The sequence below is a fragment of the Camellia sinensis genome, chromosome 4, assembly GCF_055761805.1.
Source record: "Camellia sinensis isolate YWXY chromosome 4, ASM5576180v1, whole genome shotgun sequence".
NCBI classification, from domain to species: domain Eukaryota; kingdom Viridiplantae; phylum Streptophyta; class Magnoliopsida; order Ericales; family Theaceae; genus Camellia; species Camellia sinensis.
In genome coordinates this window covers 137,158,874-137,181,097 of record NC_138964.1, presented here as the reverse complement: position 1 = coordinate 137,181,097, position 22,224 = coordinate 137,158,874, and the positions used below count along the sequence as shown (strand labels likewise).

General features: G+C 37.1%; 1 long non-coding RNA gene across 1 annotated transcript; it reads left to right on the top strand.

Moving 5' to 3' along the window:
- Positions 1-5,689: 5,689 nt before the first annotated feature.
- On the top strand, positions 5,690-7,808 carry LOC145823439 (uncharacterized). Its single transcript, XR_014365731.1, has 3 exons — positions 5,690-6,993; positions 7,139-7,474; positions 7,562-7,808. It is a non-coding gene; the product is annotated as an uncharacterized LOC145823439 (long non-coding RNA).
- Positions 7,809-22,224: the final 14,416 nt, after the last annotated feature.

Below are 22,224 nucleotides of genomic sequence, written 5' to 3'. Positions count from 1 at the left end.
AATGTGAATATTAACATGTCAATGTGAATATTTACATTATCAACAGGTCGGGCCGGGCCCGCCCAGGGCAGCCCACGAGCCGCAGGCGGGTTTCGGGCCGGCCGCAGGCCGCGGGCTAATTTTACACTCCTATCAATGTGAATGTTAACATGTCAATGTGAATATTCACATTGTCAACGGGCCGGGCCGGGCCGGGTCCACCCCGACCCAGGCCCGGGCTTCGGGCTGCCCACGGGTCATGGGCCAATTTTACACTTTTGTCAATGTTAATGTTAACGTTAATATGTCAATGTGAATATTCATATTGTGAACGGGCCGGCCCGGGCCCGCCCCGGGCGACGGACTGGTTTCGGGCCGCCTACGGGCCGTAGGCCAATTTTACACTCCTATCAATGTGAATGTTAACTTGTCAATGTGAATATTTATATTATCAACGGGCCGGGTCGGGCCTATTTTTTTTGGCTTGTGGGTCGGCCCGGCCCGACTCGAATTTTTCCCGGCACCCACGAGGATCGACATGAGCCGGGCCCCTACACATTGACGATATAAATATTTATATTGACGGTGTGAACATTCACATTAAGGGTATTTTGGTAATTATGTCACCCATAGGACTTATTGAAACATAAGAAAATAATGTGAACTAAATGGAACATAAGTAGATGAAAAGGGTATTTTGGTCTTCTTATCTCAAATTGGACCTAATGGAATAGTCAAAAAGAATATGGGTTGGATGGAATAAAACTCCTAGAAAATGGATTTATCAAAAAAGTTCCCTTTTTTGAAGCACAATCAAGCTCCATGGTGAATAACTAGAGTTTGATTTATTTTATTTTACTTCTTATCATAACAACATACTGGGTATACCTCCTTATTGGAGTGTGGGACCCAATTGATTTGTTAAAGAATTTTAATTTGACTTGGTTTAGGTATAATATACTATTATATATTATATTTGTGGAAATCCAATTCAATTTGAATATAATTAGAGTTTGATTACAAAACCCAATACCCAATTATATATATATATATATATATTGTTCAATATTTGAGATAGATATATTGATTTTCACCAAAAGGTGTTGTACGGCTGCCATTCTTGGTTTTTGTTTCAAAAAGTGAGCACCCAGCATGATGATCATGGTGAGAAGCTGCGGTTTTGATTCGGTGGTGGCATGGTTTCGGCAGCTTTGATGAAGTTGATTTGGGTTAATTATTTTGGGTCTTCTTCAACTTTGGTTCTGAAGATTTTGGTTCATCTATTTGGTGAGGTCTTTCCTCTTTGTTTATTTGTGATTATTTGGAATTCACCTAAGGGTGGTTTTGTAAGACCATTAGTGTCTCGTTTGTAATCGTTTGGAACTTATTTGGTTGATAGTGGAATCGGATTTCGATCCCGTGGACGTACCTCACATTGAGGGAACCACGTAAAAATTCTTGTGTTGCCTTTGATTTAATTTTTCCGCATTAGTTTTTATTCTCATTGATTGATTTACTTGTGGGGAATCACATATTTTCCCTAACAACTGGTATCAGAGCTTACGGTCTATTTGAGTTTATTTATTTGTGTAAATCAATGGAGGGGAATGTGGGTTGTATGTCTAGCTTCAATGAAAGTAATTGGGTAACTTGGAAAACTAAAATGGAGGACTTATTATTTTGTAAAGATTTGTATGGACCCATTGAGGGTGATAGTGGCAAACCCGAGAGTATGAAAGATGATGAATGGAATAGGCTTAATCGAAAAGCCGTTGGTGTTATCCGTCAATGGATTGATGACAATGTGTTTCATCATGTTGCTACTGAAACTTCAGCACATGATTTATGGAAAAAATTAGAGAGCCTTTATGATAGAAAATCAGTCACAAATAAAGCCTTTTTGTTTCGTAAGTTGGTTAATTTAAAATATAAAGAGGGCAGCTCTATTCTGGAACATCTGAATGAAATAAAGAGTATTGTTAACCAACTTGCTTCTATGAAAATTGTTTTTGATGATGAGTTGCAGGCTTTAATGCTACTTAGTTCTTTGCCCGAAAGTTGGGAGACTTCGGTTGTGACCGTTAGTAATTCGGCGCCCGATGGAGTTGTCACAATGGGCCAAGTCACTAGTAGCCTGTTGAATGAAGAAACTAGAAGAAAATCAGCAGGCTCCTCTCATTCGGAAGCATTCGTTGTAAGAGGCCGAAGCAAAACAAGAGGGAGGAGTAAAACTCCTCATGGTCGTGATCAAAGCCGTGAAAAATCAAAAGATGGTTCTTTTTCAAAGAAAAACATTGAGTGCCATTATTGTCATGAGAAAGGGCACATGAAGCGGGAATGCCGAAAGCTCAAGAATAAGGAGAAAAGGCGTGACAAAAGTGTAGACAAGAACCAAGAAGACACAACGGCAGTTACTACCAATGGTGATCTCATGGTCGTTTGTGAAGATGATTGTATCAATTTTGTGGGCCAAGAGAGCAATTGGGTGATTGATTCCGGTGCTTCTTTTCATGTGACTTCTCGAGTTGATTTCTTCACTACCTACACCGAAGGAGATTATGGTTTTGTTCGAATGGGTAATGAAGGTTTGTCCAAGATTATTGGCATGGGTGATGTTTGCTTGGAAACAAATTTGGGCTGCAAGTTGTTGCTTAAAGATGTGAGGCATGTTCCCGACATTCGCCTCAATTTGATCTCTACCGGGAAACTAGATGATGAAGGCTACAACAACAAATTTGGTGATCGAATATGGAAGCTCACAAAGGGTTCCTTGGTGGTGGCTAAGTGTAAGAAGACTCATACACTTTATTCGATGCAAGGAAAAATTTGTAAAGGTGTTGTCAATGCACTTCAAGATGATACTTCTACCGAATTGTGGCACGAGCGGCTTGGCCACATGAGTGAAAAGGGGCTGCAAGTATTGTTCAAGAAAGAGTTTCTACCCGGTTTGAAAGGTACACATCTCAAAACTTGTGTTCATTGTTTGGCGGGTAAACAACATAAAGTTTCTTTTCATAAAAATGTTGCTTTTAGAAAAGAAAATGTTTTGGAGTTGATTCATTCAGATGTTTGTGGTCCTTTAAAAGTTAGAACACATGGTGGTGCACTTTATTTTGTTACTTTCATTGATGATTATTCAAGGAAAGTTTGGGCTTTTCTACTAAAAACTAAAGATCAAGTTCTAGAAGTATTTAAGCATTTTCAGGCCATGGTTAAAAGAGAAACAGGGCAGAAATTGAAGTGCATCTGATCAGACAATGGTGGTGAATACATTGGGCCATTTGATGAGTATTGTCGTAGCCAAGGTATTCGGCATCAAAAGACAGTTAAGAAGACTCCTCAACAAAATGGAGTTGCCGAGAGGATGAACCGCACCATTGTGGAAAGAACAAGGTGTTTGCTTTCACAAGCTAAATTGCCAATATCCTTTTGGGGTGAGGCTTTGAAGACAGCGGTTGACGTGATCAATTTGTCTCATTCCTATCCATTGAATGGTGATGTTCCAGAAAGAGTTTGGACCGGTAAAGATGTGTCTTATGAGCACCTGAAAGTGTTTGGTTACCGAACTTTTGTTCACATTCCAAAGGATGAGAGGTCCAAGCTTGATAGTAAGTCAAGGCAATGTATTTTTCTTGGCTATGGGCGTGATGAATTTGGGTATAGATTGTGGGATCCGGTTGACAAGAAAGTCATTCGAAGCCGTGTTGTTGTGTTTCTTGAAGACTAAGGGCTTGTTTGGTTTGTATTTCAGAAACAATTTTTGAGAGAAAAAAGTACCAAAACACGTTTGGCAAACCTGTTTCTGAAATATTCTCTGAAGACTATCTCAAAACACGTTTTGGAACTCTCTCTCTCAAAACTTCTCTGAAAACGGTCTTCTCTCTCTCAAAAGAACCTTTCTAACCTATCTCTGTGATACAAAGAAAATCATTAAAGGCAGTTCAACGGCTCTCTATCGGCTGTGTCAAGGAAGACGATCCGCACCTGTACGCCAAGATCTGCACTCGCCCAAGTGCCTTCAAAGACCCACTTGCCTTCTCTCCATCAATAAGCTGTTCAAGATTTGAGAAATCTTCCGCATTAGATGCACCGACACTGTCTATCACCTCCTTCATCTCTGTGTCGCACAGGCTTGAGGCAATAGGGGGCATCTGCTCGTACGGGTCCTCTTTGAACAGCCACAACTTCTCTGTCTCACAGATTTCCCCAAATCGTGCCCTGGCTTTGGTCTTAGTCAAACTGAATGAAATCTTCTCACAATCGGGACTTGTAACATCAAAGTCCTTTGTTTTTTTCTTCTAGGGTCTATAAAATGCAAACCAACCACCTTCGAACCCCACGAAGACGAAGCATAACTTCATCCTTGGCTGCAAAAATGGAGAGGCCGTGCTCAAAACTTCGTTGTGGACGGTGGGATTTGAGGGCCACCATAAGCAGGCAAGCAAGAGGTATTTCTAATGCATGACTACTTTTTTTCTTTTTTTTTTTTTAAATTTCATTTGGGTTTGTCAATTCTGAACAATGTATTGACTGATTTTGGTTTACAAAGTTCGCATGGCTTTTGCCTTTGGGTTGTCAATTTCTGGTGAACTTCGCAATCGGTAAATTTTCGAAATCGTAGTCCATACAGTCACACACCAGAGTCACTACTGATTTTGATAGATAACACATTCTTAATGTTGTGCCTTAATTGTAATGTTCTATAATATCACACAATAACCTTAGCCTAATGTATTTGGTGTCTCATAGAACATATGCAGATTACAGATAGTTCTCTTGTTAGGATTAGCAATTCTGATAAGAAAATGGTTGTTTCTCCCCATTTTTTGTGAAAAGATGAATTTACACTGATTTGAGCCACGAATTTCGTTCCACAACAGTAAACAATGAAGGTGAAAGAATAATTTAAAGGTCCCTCAATTCTGCTGATATCATTTTCAAGCTCTCAAATAAGAAGGATATAATTTTTACCCGAAAATGCATGGATTCTGTGGTCATATACTGTAATATATCCTTGCATATCATGCAAAAGCTTGATGCAATTTGTTACACTAATCTAGAAAAGGTCAAAAAAAAAAAAAAAGAAGAAAAGAAAAGAGAAGAGAACATGAGATTAAGTTGAATTAAGTCCTTTTGTCGAATAAATGATCTTTAATAGGAGGTGGCACATTGATAATTCCCTAGGTCAAATGCCTGTTTAGTTATTTAGCTCAACATTTCTTCATATTTTATCTCTAAGGATAAACGCACCAATTGTTAATAGGTTGAGATATATATATGGATATACGAATTTATGAGATTCCCTTCTTGATGTTTGTATTATTCATGGAGTTCATGTTGACGACAGCTTTGTTTTTTGCTCCCTTATTATGTGTTATATTTATTAGAAATTAGAATATTATCATTCTGTCTATCTAGATAGATGTTTTTTAACGGGGATGATGTTCCAAGAAGGCATCTGTTTCACAATGCAGACATTTTCTGGGTTTAGGTTATGGTTTATAAAGATTAAAAGGTTAGTTGTTTCTTTGTTTGTTTTTGGAAAATCTAATAGAAGAAGAAGAAGAAAAAGAGAAGCAAAATGACTTTTCAAAATATTCATTTACTTGATGTCTCAGCTTGCTAGAGTGATGCATTTGATAACCTCTAAAGTTCAAAGAGATATAGTGAAGAGATATCGAAAACAACATTAATGGATAACATAGACGAGAAAACACAACAATTAGTGGTTTCAAAATCTTAGAAGAATGTCATTACTAAATTCAAAGTGACAAAGTAATAAACCAGTGATCTCTCCATGTCTAGGTGCTTGTCATTACTATATTGATTAATTTCTCATACTATCAGAATTTTCAGAGTGACTAGTGTTGTGAAACAGGTGGGTGATGGGTTGAATGCCATTAACTGAGAGCAGTTATGAATCAAAGCTTCCTAATTTATTTTCTTGAAGGAGTTGGGTGTCTGATCTCTCCTATATGTTTTGTTTTTTTGTGTATTTTATTTTTTAATGAAGGCAAAGTACAACAGAAAAACAAAGAAACAAAAACAATACTAGCAAAAGACAGAACACTGATAAGATATGATAAAATGAGATTTTTTTTTTTTCCTGTGTGTTAACATTTGTTAATTTAGTGAATATCTGGGTACTAGAATGACAAGGCTAAATTGGAGTAATACCCACCAAAGTGTATAAATTGTAAAGAATAAAGTATATAAATTAATTAGAGAATAATGTTTTATTCACATAAACTGTGGTGCCCGAAGTAAAACAGTTAATTAGATATGTTAAAAAGTACAACAGTGCTCTCCTCCTTTTTAGTTTTCTCTCTCCATTGATTAGTCATTAGATATAAATGTGTCCAATGTGGCCACAAAATACGAGAATTACTCACTACCTGTTAATGTTTGACATTAATGAATTATATAAAGTGTTTAAGGAACCATTTTAAAAGCAGCCGATCTAACATTCATTAGCTAACTTGGGAATGGAAGAATTGAGGCATTGCCTATCTTTCCTTTCCTACTCTTCTTATCAAAGTGGTCACTTTACTAACTGATTATCAACAGGCAGGTAGAAAAGCCATCTTAATTAGGATCAACACAGATTATCATCAGGCAGGTAGAAAAGCCATCTTAATTAGGATCAACACAGATTGGCAACACAGATTGAAAATTCCCATTTGATAATTCTGCTCATGTATGCCATATAAATTCTGCTCATTCTGAAAATTCTGCTTTCGTAATTCTGCTCATGTATGCATACATAAATTCTGCTCATTCTGAAAATTGTGCTTTGATAATTCTGCTCATGTATGCGTACATAAATTCTGCTCATTCTGAAAATTTTGCTGTTCATAATTCTGCTCATTCTTGCAATATAAATTCTGCTCATTTTGAAAACCAGGCCAACTTTGTACTCCTCGGTCATTGTTCAATACACCAAGGGCCAAGAGGAAGAGATCACCTCAACCATCAGTCAATTCCTCCACTGCTGAAAACGATTGTCTGTATCCGGTAAACTTTTGCACGCGGAATCTCATATTATATATTCGTAATGGCTATTATTATGCATATGCTTCATATCACGTACTACCAAACTTTTTCTGGAACTTAAGTTGTTCACATAACTATAAAGTGTAATTTGTTTCACTTCTATTAGGGTAGAATGGCTAACGACAATGACGACTTTAAGATGTGGGGGACCGAAATTGTCAAGATATTTTTAGAAATATTGGTAGAGGAAATTAAGAAAGAGGGTCTTGCCATGTCAAAGAAAGATAGGAGTTTTTACCCAAGGCAGTGGCAAACAATTGATGATGAGATGACTAAAAAGGTTGGAAAAAATTATGGGCAAAAAAAATTGAAGGGTAAGCTCGCGCGTTTGAAGGCGAACTACAAAGAGTTTGTTGCTCTGAAAAACCACACGGGTTTGGGCTAGGATCTAATCACTCAAACAGTGACAGCCCCAGACGATGTTTGGGAAAATTATGTTCAGGTAATCATTTTGGCGCATACATTTAGCAGAACCATGTGCATAGAGAAATAATTTTCGAAATGATTAATTAATGTTTACAACTTGTAGGCACACCCAAATGCAAAACAATTCCAAACCAAAGGCCTTGAACATTATGAGCTCATGTCAGAAATATTTGCCAAGTCATTTGCCACTGGCGCTTTTGCGCGTTCTTCTCGTCAGGGTGCACCCACATCTGATGATGAGCGAGAAATGGATGAACGCTTTCATGCATATACGTCAGGAAAAGGCGTAGGAGATGAATCTTGCACTTCCGGAAGTAAGCGTAAGTCTAGTGGCCAGGGTCAGTCCAGCAAGAACCAAAAAATGGACGATGCACTGCAATCATGGCAACGTTCATGTGAAGCACATGAACGGTTTTACCTTCAAGTAGAGGCCAACGCTAGGGCAGCTGATACGTACTCCGTTGCAGCATGTATGACCATCCTAAAATCAATGGCCCTGGATCCGAGCTTGTTTTTGAAGGCCATGAACATGTTCACATCACTAGAATGGCGAACCATGTTTATGACCATGGAACCGGAAATGAGGTACCTTTGGATCCTCAGTTTGTGAGAAGCTTGGTCATCCCACTGTTCGGTTTGAGGTGAAGGAAATGAAGATGCTTGCAGAATTGTTTGGGTGTATTTTTCTTTGTTTTTCGCATTTGTTAAACCTAAATTATATTTGTTTTAATTTGTTTGTTTTTCCTTTTCGGTTTGGACTATGTTGGGTGTTGACCTAACTATCTATAGTATGTGGTCTACGTTCATTTGCTTTAGACTTACCACTATGTTGTCGTAATATATTTTCGCCATGCTTCCTTCGTTGCAATGTCGTCATTAAATTTTTAGTGCTATACTCATGTCATTACTCATAATACCTTGACTGTTTTACACTTTCCGCTTTAGATGTCGTCGTCACGACCCAATGGAAGGCAATCGAACAATATGTACGACCCGTACAGTGACGATGACGATGATGTGATGGACTTACACATGGTTTGTCAACTAGCACGTGACATTCCTACGAGACAACCGCAACGTAATTGTCCATACACCGGTGAGCAGTACATTAAATTCTTACTAAATGGAAATCCTAAATCAATCCGTGAACAATTGCGAATGGAAGTTCCGACATTTGTGGAATTAGTTAAACAGATTGTTCGTAGAAATGTTGTAGACTGGTCAAACATGCGATTGTCACTTGAAGAGTCGTTGGCTATGTTTTTATTTATCTGTGGTCAAAGTTCAGGAACAAGAAATGCTGGAGATCGATTTCAGCACTCAAATGAGACAATTCATCGTCATTTCGTACTTATGATGCGGGCGTTAGGAAATCTTGCGCCATTTGTAATCCAACCACCGAACATGGATGTTACCCATCATAAAATTCGGAATGACAGACGATACTGGCCATGGTTTAAGGTAACAAAAATGGCAGTTCATTTGCATTATTTTATATGGCTTATTGAGACTGAAAATTTGATAAATTAATTCAAAGTTATGTCAACTAGGACTGTGTAGGGGCCATAGATGGCACACATGTTGTTGTTGTGGCACCAGAAGGTGACCAAATGCCATATCGAGGTAGAAAAGTGCATACAACTCAAAATGTCATGGCTGCATGTTCATTTGACATGAAGTTTACGTTTGTGTACACTAGTTGGGAAGGTAGTGCACACGATTCGAGAATTTTCCTTGAAGCACTTACCACAAATTCTGCTGACTTTCCACACCCACCACCTAGTAAGTGTATTTGTTTTTAATTTAGAGTTTTCCTTTTTTTCACACCCAAATATGCCATGACATGTTCTCACTGAAAGATTTTTACTATAAACAAGTATTATCTCGTTGACGCCGGGTATACACACATGCCCGAGTACGTAGCCCCATATCGTGGCCAAAAATACCATTTGCAAGAGTTCAATAGGCGGCGTCGCTACCATGGTCCACAGGAGTTGTTCAACCATAGACATTCTTCTTTAAGGAATGTCATAGAAAGAACCTTTGGAGTGTTAAAGCAACGGTTTCCATTATTGAGACACATGCCACGGTATGATATGGTACGACAAGGGCCAATCGTTATGGCATGTTGTGTTCTCCACAATTGGATCCGGACGGTGCAAGAGCATGATGAATTTTTCGATGTGGAAGAATCAAGTGATGAAGATGAAGATGACGTTGAAGACGAAGATGAAGATGAAGATGAAGGTGAAGGTGAAGGTGGAGGTGAAGGTGCAAGTCAAGTTCAGGGTGAAGTTGGAGTTCAAAATGTCCACGGAAATCAGGATGGAGTACCAGCTATGCAACAACATAACCACGTGAACATGTCACGTGAACAACTAGTGCAGATGGGACAATGGCGAGATGAGGTTGCAGCATCTATGTGGGAGGCATACAACAATAGGTATATGATAACAAGTAGTATTATGTACTTACTTAAATATTTATTTGCATTATGAGTAGTGTATTATGTACTTACTTAAATACTTAAGAGTAGTGTATGCATACATATTTATTTGCATTATGTACTTACTTAAATACTTATTATTCAATTTTTGGACATGCAAGGGTTTGAAGACAGGGATGTATTATCTAAGGACGCGTGGTGCGGTTGCTACAATCAAATTCACTGTGGTGTTGTTCTGAATCTGTGTCTTCTTTATCTGGGTGATATTCTGTATCCATGTGTTGAAGTCTGTGTTGCTGTGTTGTTGGCAAATTAATGAAACAGTGGATAGTTGTGATTAGATTAATTTTTAGAAACAGTGGATAGTTGATTAGATGAAATTTAGATGTTGAATCTGTGTGTTCTAAATCTGTATTTTAAATTTAGATGCTGTAACTGGTGAATCTGTATTTTAAATTTAGATGCGATGGTGAATCTGTATTTTATATTTAGATGCTGTAACTGGAACAATCCCATCTCTGTGTGTTCTGAATCTGTAACTGGAACAGATGCTTCTCTGTGTATGTTAAATTTGCATTATGCTGCTTTCTTTTTTCTGGTCATGGAACAGATGCTGCTCTGTGTTCTGAATATGCAAGAATCTGCATCACTATGCTGCTGCTGTTCATAATCTGCATCAAGAATCTGCATCAGTATGCTATTGCTGGTCATGAAACAGATGCTTTTCTGCTGTTCATAATCTGCAAGAATCTGTTCTGAGAAGAATTTTGCATCACTATGCTGCTGATTGGATTGGCGTGTTGATCGTGGATCGCTTGGTTTTAGTGTATAATTTTTTTGATGAAACATGTTAAAGCAGGAGTTCTTTAGTTTGTTGTAGTAGTAGTAGTATTAGTAGTAGTAGATCCAATTTTACATGTTTTTTTACATGTTTTAATAAATTCTATTACTCTTCATCCCTTGAGACAAATAATGAGTGCTTTAATAGATTTTGTTAATCTGTTAGATTCTGTCATGACATGTTTCTGTTTCAGATATTTGTATGTTGTCAGTGTGGTAATAGGTACTGTGTTCATTCTAGTCTGGTAACTGGGTTATCCTTCGTCACATTATAGAGTTTGGTGGTTTATTTGAAAGGAGCATTTGATAGGAGTAGTAGAACGAATAAGAATTCGACATGGGTTCTACAGTTTCATTATGAACCACATCTTTATTCTTCCAGGTGGTTCAGTTTTAAACTCCCAGGTTTCAAGGAGCTCTTGGAGCTCTAATATTACTAATTTGATATCATTCTGCATGTTCTAATCCATATAAATAGTGGAAGATTTCTGTTAGTATCCCCATCCTGATTTTTCACTAACTCTATAATGGTTGTACATGCAAATTCTTTCTTACACCTGATTTTTGCACTCAAATTCAGCACTATATAATGGTTGTACATGCACATTCTGAAAATTCAGTACTCAATAATGTTTGCACACTAGTTTGCATTTGTAATATCTAAAAGTAACGCTACTGTTGTCAAACAAAATTTTCCGCAATCTAATTTTTGAAACAGAGTTGATAACAAAACAAAGCACTTTCTCTGTTTCTGTAATAACAGGGCAGGGCGATAAGGCAGTGAAGGTGGTGAAGGAAGGGGGCAACGTAGTGGTCCTAATTGGTGCTGTCACGCCACCCGGTTTTAGATTTGTAGTCACTGCCAGCGGAGCTGTCTTGGAAAAACTAAATCCGGCTCTTGAAAGCGGGAAGGTGAAGCCGGTGGTTGATTCCAAGGGACCGTTCCCATTCACCAAGGTTGTTGAAGCTTTCTCTGACATTGAAACAAACCGAGCTACTGGGAAGGTGGTTATATATCCAATTCCATGAGAAAAAACCATTTAGAATTAGTATTATTAGCCCAATTTAGCTTTTGAATTTGAGAACTTATCTGAGTAGAGATTATCAGAGGCAACAAATGTTTTAATGTATAAAGTACATGAATTTTGTGCACAAAAGCAATGAAATTTATGAATCTATGCAAGGCAATAACCTGTTACTAAACCTGATGGGCATAATTTTTAATACACGTGTAATGTAGAGTAAAATCTCACAACCTATATATAGGGCTTATTTGGTGATAAGTTGAAAGTTGATAACTAGACTGCACTGCACAAGTCAAAAATATCACTAACTCTTTCATTCTGCTCTTTGTGAAAATTCTACTCATGTATTATATGTGCTGTCTTGCTTGATCAGCAACATGATGAACACCAACTGCAACATGAAGACCAACTGTGTTGTCTTGCGTGATCTGTAAAACTTCATGATGAATACAATATGCTGTGCTGTTTTGCTTCATTCTCAAAAAAAAAAAAAAAAAAAAACATGTTTACATAATTGGGGGTGTTTGTATTTTTTGTTTCTGAAAAAACTAACCAAACGGATTTCTGAGAATTTGTTTTGAAAAGTGATCCTGGAAAAAGACTACCAAACACATTTCTGAGAATTTTTTTGAGAAAATCTGTTTGGTTTGATTACTCCCAGAAATGTGTTTTCAGAGAAGATTTCAGAAATTTGTTTCTGAGATACAAACCAAACAAGGCCTAAACAATTGAAGACTTTGGCAAAGGTGATCAACCGGAGCCAAAAACTAGTGATCTCATCGACATGGATCCATCTCCTTCATCTTCGGTGGATGATGAAAATGGGGGAGATGTGCAGCCACCTATTGAAGATGTAGAGGATGATGCTAATCTTAATGAAGTTGAGTCAGAAATTGAGGAAGAGCATCCAACTCAAGAATTGCCACCACAACTTGAGTTGAGGAAATCTACAAGGGACCGACAACCTTCAAGAAAGTATCCTCCCAATGAATTTGTGTTGATTTCCGATCAAGGGGAGCCTGAGAGCTACCAAGAAGCAATTGAGCATGCAAAGAAAGGTGATTGGAAGAAGGCCATGGAAGAGGAGATGAATTCCTTGCTTGAAAACCAGACTTATGATTTAGTGAAGTTGCCTAAAGGGAGGAAAATTCTGAAAAATAAGTGGGTTTTCAAATTGAAGAATGATGGCAAGAATCTGAGGTACAAGTCACGTCTTGTTGTGAAAGGCTTTAGGCAAAAGAAAGGTATTGACTTTGATGAGATTTTCTCGCCGGTTGTGAAAATGTCTTCTATTCAGGTTGTACTTGGCATGGCTGCAAGTATGAACCTTGAAGTTGAGCAACTTGATGTGAAGACTGCATTTCTTCATGGTGGTCTTGAAGAAGAAATTTATATGGAGCAACCAGAAGGTTTTATGGAGAAAGGGAAAGAGAAATTTGTTTGCAAATTGAAGAAAAGTTTGTATGGCCTCAAGCAAGCCCCGCGGCAATAGTACAAAAAATTTGACTCTTTCATGATGAATAATGGTTTTTCTAAAACCACTTCGGACCATTGTGTGTTTGTGAAAAATTTCCCGGATGGCAAATTTATTATTCTTTTGCTTTATGTTGATGACATGTTAATTTTTTGTCAAGATTCTATCATGATAAACAAGTTGAAATTGGAGTTGAGCAAGTCTTTTGCTATGAAAGATTTGGGACCGGCAAAGCAAATACTTGGTATGAAAATTGTTTGTGATCGCAAAAAGGGGCTGATTTGGTTATCTCAAGAAAGCTACATTGAGAAAGTTTTTGAGAGGTTCAACATGAATAAAGCAAAGCCGATTGGTTGTCCACTTGCGGGTCACTTCAAACTTAGTTCGAATCAATGTCCTACAAGTGAGAAAGACAAAGAAGAGATGTTGAAAGTTCCTTATGCTTCAGCAGTTGGTTCTTTGATGTACGCCATGGTTTGTACAAGGCCGGATATTGCTCACGCCGTTGGTGTGGTGAGTCGGTTTCTCTCTAATCCGGGTAAAGAACATTGGGCAGCGGTAAAATGGATTCTAAGATATCTTCGAGGGACTTCGAAGGTGTGTTTGTGTTTTGGGGATGGTAAGCCGATGCTTGATGGGTTCACGGATTCTGACATGGCCGGCGATGTTAATTCTAGGAAATCTACTTCGGGGTATTTGATGACTTTTGCAGGGGGAGCTGTGGCATGGCAATCTAAATTACAAAAATGTGTTGCTCTCTCAACTACCGAAGTTGAATTTATTGCCATTACGGAAGCTTGCAAAGAAGAGTTATGGTTGAAGAAATTTTTGCAAGAGTTAGGTTTAAAACAAGAAAGGTATGTGCTTTATTGTGATAGTCAAAGTGCTATTCACTTGAGCAAAAATTCTACTTTTCATTCGAGATCGAAACACATTGATGTGAGATACCATTGGATTCGTGATATGTTAGATTCGAAATTGTTGCAACTCGAAAAGGTTCACACGGATGATAATATTTCGGATATGTTAACTAAGACTTTGTCGAGGGACAAACATTTGAAGTGTCGAACTTTGGCGGGTATGGTTGATATCTCCACCTAAGTCGGTAGGCGGAGAATTGTTGGGTATCCCTCCTTATTAGAGTGTGGGACCCAATTGGTTTGTTAAAGAATTTTAATTTGACTTGGTTTAGGTATAATATATTATTATATATTATATTTGTGGAAACCCAATTCAATTTGAATATAATTAGGGTTTGATTACAAAACCCAATACCCAATTATATATATATATATTGTTCAATATTTGAGATAGATATATTGATTTTCACCAAAAGGTGTTGTATGGCTGCCATTCTTGGTTTTTGTTTCAAAAGGTGAGCACCCAGCATGATGATCATGGTGAGAAGCTGCGGTTTTGATTCGGTGGTGGCGTGGTTTCGGCAGCTTTGGTGAAGTTGATTTGGGTTAATTATTTTGGGTCTTCTTCAACTTTGGTTCTGAAGATTTTGGTTCATCTATTTGGTGAGGTCTTTCCTCTTTGTTTATTTGTGATTATTTGGAATTCACCTAAGGGTGGTTTTGTGAGACCATTATGTTGTGTTTGGGTGGGGGATTTGGGGAGGGATTTGGAAAGGGAAAGGGAAAAGGTGTGTGAAACTATGTGAAATATAGACATGATATATTCACCTTTCACCTGCTTTTTCCATTTCCTTTTCCAAATCCCTCCCCAAATCCTCCAACCAAACATAGCATTAGTGTCTCGTTTGTAATCGTTTGGAACTTATTTGGTTGATAGTGGAATCGGATTTCGATCCCGTGGACGTACCTCACATTGAGGGAACCACGTAAAAATTCTTGTGTTGCCTTTGATTTAATTTTTCCGATTAGTTTTTATTCCCATTGATTGATTTACTTGTGGGGAATCATATATTTTCCCTAACACATACATCAATCGTTCAAGTTAAAATTAAAGAAATTTAACATTAAAACCATATAAATGAATGGAAAATGTTGAATAGGTTAAAGAGAAAATCATACCACCAAATCAAATCATATTTGGATGAGCATCAAAGCCACCATCTTATCTAATATAATAGAAAGTACTCAGAAGTGCTATGCCCTTCGGCCAATAAAAAATTTAAAGATCAAAGAAAGTTCAATAATAATATTACGTGCCATCGGACATTCCAATTTGTTGACCCAATCGATAAAAAAAGGGTGGGATTGGATTGTGATTGCTAAAAGGCTAACTACTATATGAAAGTGTACAAGTTTTCATTCAAAATTGTTGTTCTACTGGAGATGGGAAAGATGTAATATCCCTAACTGAGGCCAGTGATTCATGGTCCCCCAAATCTCTCTATATTTATGTACTCATAGTCTTGCGATGTGATGAGAATTTTAGAATACGACTACTTAAAGATATGATTATGCGATTAGAAATGTATTGAGAACATAAAAAGCGATTTTGAAGACAAAAGTATCTCTTGTATTTTTTAGACTTTGTTGAGGGTCAAACCCCAAGACACAAAATGTGGCCATGCATCAACAGAAAATACAAAACCACAGTTACCATTCTTTAAAATTGTTTTTCCTACAGCTTTTCATTAGGGTGTTCATGGGTTGGATTTGGAATGGTTAAATATCATTCACCACCTAATCGAATGAGGTCTGAGCTAGAGAAAATTTTATTCACATCTAACCACCCATGATTTCAAAATTGATTGAGCAGGTTGAACAGATTGACAACGAATGTGAATTGAGTTAGCAATTGAACAAATCTTAATTTTGCGCGAACCAAATCAAATCAAACAAAGTTAAGCCTTAAATCACATCAAATGGAGTCAACTACATAATAATTTTTCTCTAAAAATCTTAATTTCACACACAATAAAATAAAATTAAAAAAAGAAACATATTTTACAAAAAATATTTAATTTTTTTTAAATAAACAATGAGAAGTGAGGGTTTTGCCTTTCAAAAGTGAAAACGTCATTTTCAAGTTTCAATATTTTATGTATTGAACAAATAAATAACACAATATGTAAATGATATGTATATATATCAATATTTATAAAGAATTCCTAATTTTATGTGGTGCGGTCGGGTCTGTCCGTCACCCAACTAAAACTTTTACTTTTTTGAAATTGTTAGCCTTGCATCCGTCCAACCGTTGCATCAGAACTATCCATTTGAAGTCGGGTTGGACAGGTCGGCTGAATGTTTGCCTAATCCAACTTTTCATATGTTTCTAGGCATATGATATCTCAAAGTTTGGGTGTTTGGGATTTACTTTTTTGACCACTGTTTTTCATCTACCGTGAACATTTTAAAAAAATTTCAAAAAGTTTTGGATTGTGTTTGAATTATGAATTTAAAATAAGAATTTGAAAAGAAAAAAAAATGTGGTTAAATTTAAAAAAATATAACTACATTTCATCAACATTTTATCTTTTCTCTTTCCAAATAATCTCTACCTAATTCCATATCCAAAGACAACTTTAAACTTTTGAGTTCTAGTTGACGAGATGCACCAACAAAAGTAAAAAATAAAAGATAAAAAACTGAAAAAAAAAATCCAAAAAAGACAACAAAAAAAAAAGGAGCCAAAAGCAGTTTTTTTTTGAATTTTTTCATTTTTTTTAACTTCGTCTACATAAGACGGATCAAAAAAATTTAAAAAAAATTTAACATAGTTTTGGAAAAAAATAAAATAAAAAGTACAGCTTATTTAGATGTTCCCAATCTTCCCATAACTCGTTTGATGATCGATGGGAAACAGAATGATGAAGAACAAGAATTGCATTCCATAAGCTGTACGTCAATAAATAAACAAAAATGAACCTAAAAACAGAAATAGATAAAAAAATAGAAACGAAAACCAAAACTAACAACCCGTTTTCGAGCAGCTAATTTGGATCTCAGGAAGAACACTGCTGTTCCACAACATTTCAACTTTGGTAGTTCATAAAGTTCATCTCCATTTCATTTACACCTTTTTTGATCCAGAAACAAAATATATATATACATATATATAATCCAGTGCAAAAGAATGAAGGGTCCGATTACACGAGGAATGCTTATATAGACTTCACAATTTCCACAGAGTTGAGAAAGAAAGACCTCAAAAGATGGGAAAGAGGAACATGCTGAATGTAAAGAGGGTCTAGTGCCAGTTTTTTTACGTTAATACATTTACAGACAGAACGAGAAAAAGAGGCTTAAGTTCTGTTATCTTTCCCTTCTTTTTCCTTTTACTCGCGAGGTTTCAACAAATCCAAACACAGGCATAGGTAGACTGACAATTGTACATGACTCTCTCTAGCAGCTTTGATAAAATCACCCTCCTAGATTGAAAGTCTTCAAGCGACTTTGTTCCCCATGAGCCGTCCAAACGTACCTAAATTTATGTACGAATCGAATTATAAATTTATAAGATTCAATCTTTGTACCGGTATCCAAATCTTCAAATTCACATAAATTCTATCCCGCTCAATGAGTTGTATCTTCCTCTTACAATTTGATTGCTTCAAAAGGCACCCTGCCCTAAGCCACATTAACATATCTCAAGCTATGTTAAATGGACTCTTCTAAGTTTCTTAAAGTATCCGTGTTGAGCTCACAACCCTCAAGTAGAGATATGGGATATGTCTGTTATGTCTAATTAGACATGTACCCATTAAAGTATGGCCAAGTGGTAAAGTTTATAACTATGCACAAAACTCCACTTTCTGCATAAAATACTCTCTATGCTGTTTTGTAAACACCAATTACCCTAAAAATCAAATCAAGTAATAAATAACTATGAATCTAGTCGTGGCCTGGTGTCCTTAGACATGAGAATTAGACAAATCCAACACTCCACATCTGACACCTATACACCCAGTCAATGTACAACTAGAGATTCCATAAAAAAAGGTAACAATAATATTTATTCTTTCGAACAATCCTTACTTGAGACCTAAATTGACATGAACTTCAAAATTAATTCCCAACATCAATGACAGAATATGAAATAGAAACAGTTACAATTACTATCAAGAAGCTCTTCACTTAAAAAACAATAAGATGTGCCAACTCACTTGTAAAAAATAATAGGTATGCTTATAACACATTCCAGTGACCAAGAAGAATGCACATAGTAGGACATAAATGGATCAAACTTGATAATCCTTGATCTCCCATGGAAAATTTGGTATGCACGGTTGATATAGGAGGAATATGAAATCCAACAGTTGCCTTTACTAAATCCGTATCTAACAAAAATTATATTAGGTGTAGGTTGATCCCAGCCCATATATATACAAACCCTAGGGAGAGAGAGAATACCTCTTCCCGTCTTCTCCCTTGAGTTGAACTTCTCTTTTTGTTAACCGACCTTGAGAAGGGAGCCATAGGTATGGTGCCCGAACAATTATGGAAATTGAAAGTAGTTTCGTTTAGTACGAGATCGCTTCACACCTCGCGGTGATTACACCTCTCACCTATCGAAGTTCTGTTCAAAAGCCTCGTCACTGAGCATTCGAAAATTCCGTCCACCAAACTTTTGGAGTAATTTTTCTTGACGTTGTGATCGGGCCATACCAATTCAAGATTAGTTTGAATGTGGTAGATATTGAGGCATCATGCACGTTCATATTGGGAATACTTTGGCTCCATTCAGCGGGGTCCTTCCCGATAAGGCCCATCTCCGCTGCAACAAAGGGTAAAATTCGTTATTGACGACTAGCTAGTCACTATCTTGGCTGATGACAAAGAAGTGGGCTCAAGAAAGGTAAAGGTTGTACAACATGTATGTAGAGTTGGGACTTCAATTCCTATCGCATCAATTCGAGATAGTCAACGGTTTTTTGCTTCTTTTATGGCATAATTCCAGAAAGAAGGAAAGTCAATCCCTAGCACCACCTGTGACAAAGAGTCAATCCTAGTGTTGAAGACTACATAAATTAGGCAGGCAGATCGGGAGACTCACTCAAAGGAGCCATCCAACTCTCTTTTTCTGGGATTGCTTGTCAGAGGAGTTCAGTTCGTGGGCTTTGAGCGTAAGCTACCGAGGGTAGGGATAATCCTCTAGGTCTTATTGTGAAAAAAAAAAGGCGCCCCGCCACAGCAGGCGGGTTGCTTCCGATATACAAATAATAGAATCATGGGATTTAGACCTTAGAAGGGTTTAAATCATTTAAGTTCCCTCTCAATACTAAAATCTATTTTCAGACACATAGTTCTCTTAAAAATATTTGCAATACATTTGCAGGATCATGAAACACGGGACATGACATATGCTTTTAAATCACATAATCAGTATAAACAAATTTCAAAGAGCCATCCATTTGAGCATGCAGACTCTAAACCTAAAATATAACGTTAGTGTTTTAGAATTGTCTTTCTTAGAAGTTATACTATGAAGCACGGGTACTGGTACGGATACGAGTACAGGTACTATACGGGTACGCCAATACGCTAAAATAAAATAACAAATAAAAATAAAAATACGGGTACGGCTAGCATACGTCAAATATTTATTTATTTTTTAAATTTATAGCTAAACATCCCACCTACAAATCAAAGTTCAAAACAATAGCTATAAAGAGACATTATAAAACCCAAAATATATCAATATTCAACAATACAAATACAGTACTATACAACAATAAGTGGAAGAGGGCAAAGTTACTCAATAACAATGTAAAGAGTTGGTGGTTCCAAATTATATCAATTTTCTGAAGATGATTAAGGAAAAATAACGCCATAAACTTGCATCAAATTCTAACATCTGGAAGGGGGAAAAAAAAAAAACTGTTGCGGAGTATCCAAGGAGAACCCACCCGACACCCATTGAGCACCCATCGCGTACCCATGACGTACCCAACCGTGTACGGCGTGTACCCACTGCATACCCATGGCGTACCCAACCTTATACGGCGTACCCACTGCATACCCATGGCGTACCCAACCTTATACGGCGTACTCGGTATATATATGGCGTACCAAGTACGAGTGCAGCCGTACGTGTACCCACACCCGGTAAGTACCCGGTACTCGTATAGCAACATTTTTGGACTACCCATGCTTCATGTTATTTCTCTTAGCACCAACTGAATACTAAATAAGGGAGAGCCATTTGATTTGGTATGGCCAAGTACAAAAATCCGAACTATGCACCTATAAGGAGTGATTCCATCCAGCTTGAGGGTGCAAAAAGACAAGGGTTGAAGAAGCGAGAAAGGATATAAATGTCCTACATTTAACAAAAAAAAAAAAAAAAAAAAAGCAGAAGAAGAAAGGATTTTAATAGAGTCTTGGAGAAAATTGGTCCATGTGAACCCAAGTTATTAAGACCAAGGATTGTTGAGTTGAGTTGTAGAGCATTTGAATTCCTTTGCTCAACATACATCGTATGTATTCAAGTTGTCTCTCAACTCTTGAGATATCATGAAGCTCCACATTTGCTTCATCAGGCAACAATTAGCACATTAAAGTGGTACTAAAAGCGTAATTTATTTATTTTTGGATACGTAATTATTAAAAGCATTCTTTTCAAGAAATTACTATGCTTCCTACATCCCAAACACTATACACATTTTTTGTATTCACTTCTTTTATCTGTCTTCTAGAACTTTTTCCAAACATGCTTTCATAAATTGAACCTCTATTGCTGCCCATTCATTCCCTTTACAGTTCTCCCAACACTCATACTTGCCAATCATTTACCAATGTGAAACCCCTCTTTCTGCTACCTACACTCATACCACAACAATAAGAAGATCAACATCAGATAAAAGCTTGAAAATTATTGACATTATCTTTGCACCGTAAAGATAATAAAGAGATGGTGTTTGGTTATATACAACGGAGACCAACAGATACAGACAATGATAGTAGATGGAAGTGTTAGAGGAAGGGATAGACCTAGATTGACGGGGCTAGTGTAATAAATAGGGATATGAATCTCCTGAATTTGACTAACTAAAAGACCGTTGATAGAGTCGAGTGGGAAAAAAAAATTTATGTTAGCCAATCCCACTTGATGAGATTTAAGACTTGGTTTGGTTTGGTTATCGTTGCACTGTAAAGCTATCTTTATTTCACAAGAAAGAGGACATTGCTCGAAAAAATGAAAGAAAAATCCCAACAAGAGAGATGCTCCTTTTAGGAAATAAACCCTGATTCTAAAGGAATCAGTTTCCCTAAGGCCCTTAAAAATTAGTGGTAGCACACAAAAATATAAGATACAAATCCATCGAATATCTGTGTGTGCACGCAAAATCACAAGAACAATAAAATCTTACACAGACCTCCCTTGAGGTTTAAGACAATCACAGGGGCCTCCCCTGTGCTTTTTAAAATTACACTGCCCTCCACTGTAAGAGTTGCCAGGAAAAGGTCATTGACGGTGACTGATTTTACACATTCACCATTCCTAGTTAACCACTTTTTTATCCTTATAACCAAACAACCCTAACTCAAACATCCAAACATCATTTATCCAAATATCCAAACATCTCCTTCTTCCCTCCTTTCCTTTCTTTTTCTCTTTTCCCTCTTCAAACCACCACCAGTTTCTCTCTCCCTTCCCCCCTTCAAGAAGCACTTCACAAAATAATTAATTCCAAAATAAATAAAAGCCAACTAAAACCCAAAAACATATATATATATATATACAAATAAACTCATTCCACTTCCAAAAAATAAACCCACCAATTAATGGTAGGTTCACCAATCAACCTACCATTACAAACCCATTACTGAACTGGCTGTCCATCCCTGATAAACCTTGTCACCACCAATTCTGTCAATCAACCTACCATTACAACCCGTTACAAAACCACAAACAACAAAATCTCTCTCTAAGCCAATAATTAGAAAGAACCATTTAAAGCTAGACATAAAGTTGGGATTTGGGAGAACTTGCAGTGAGGGAAAGAATGTGTGGTGATTTGCAATGAGGGGAGAGAAAAAGGGAGGGGCCATGGTAGAAGA